Consider the following 1393-nt stretch of genomic DNA (forward strand, 5'->3'; position numbering starts at 1 on the left):
ATGCAATTGGCTAGATCAGCCTTCAAATTTGAGTAATTGTCGAACGCATTATCGAAACCATAACCAGACTTCAATATTATAACCAAACTACTATTTGTTTCCAAACTACATGAAACCCAACCCTTCTTTGTTACCTTCTCCTTCCCTATCATATTTGAGAACAGTTTGGGTTCCACTTCTTTACTAATTACAAGCTACTGGGGTTAATTTGGAAGTGACTGAAGAATTTCCGGCCTTCATAGCCAGTTTCCATGCGAGACCCATCCTTATTGACAGAGTACGAGAGGCACAGTGTCATGATGAACCCTTAGAACAATTGAAAAGGGCAGTCGAGAATGGTTCTAGGACAGACTTTACTATCAGAAGGGATGGAACTCTAATGTTTGGAAACAAAATTTGCGTCCCGGATCAAGATGATATTAAACAGGAAATATTAGAAGAGGCTCATAGTTTTGCTTAGCCCATAAAATCCTATAAATGTTGAAGTTTGGTGAAGTTTGGATGGTTATCGGAGAAGATTTAAGGAGTTGAAATTAAGGAAACAATTAGAAATTCGATTTCAATTATCAGAAAAATGAATTTTTTTTTTCCGTCCTGTGGTTATTCACGAACAACAAACTTCTTTGTTACCCTACCCTTCTTCAACATTTATAGGATTTTATGGGCTAAAAATCAGAGTCGGAAGGCAGCCCTACACGCCGTCGCCACCATAGCTACTAGCTCCAATGGCCACCAAATTTTGGCAGTAGCACCTGCTCATCAAGCCCACCATTTGTCTCAACTACAACAAATTCTAATTTTACCTTGAAGTACTTGAAATAGGCCAGTGAAAATTTTTCAGAAATTTCAAAACCCTAGAATCGGATTTTTGCTTGATTCTCCCTCTACACTGCAAATTGATGCATGAAACTTGAGGGGAATGATAAATGGATCGAGGCGCCTCCCATGGACTTGATTTGGTGGCCGGAGATGGCCGGAATTGGAAGAATCACCAAAAAACCTCCAACTGCTACAGTGAGGGTTTTTGCTTCGATTTGGGGTTTTCCGGCCAAATCGCCATAACCCACGATCACTAGTGTATAGAGGAGGAAGAGGCGCTCCAAGAAAGGCCGGTTGCACACCTGTTGGTGGCAGGACGGTGGCGAATAGAACGAAAGAAGAAGAAGTCGACGGAAACGAGGGAGAGAGAGATCGGGGAAGAGGAGAGAGAAAAGTTACTGTGGGTTTCCGAAAATGGAAACCTACAGTGGTAACTTTCCATATATATACCTAATTTACCATAAACAGTAACTTCCGTATTTCACTCATAACTTCAGCATACGAACTCCGCTTTTTACGTACCACATATGCACGCGCTCGGTTTAACATTCTCTACGATTTTCATGAAGAACAT

Source organism: Rosa chinensis, chromosome 4, assembly GCF_002994745.2.
Source record: "Rosa chinensis cultivar Old Blush chromosome 4, RchiOBHm-V2, whole genome shotgun sequence".
NCBI lineage: Eukaryota > Viridiplantae > Streptophyta > Magnoliopsida > Rosales > Rosaceae > Rosa > Rosa chinensis.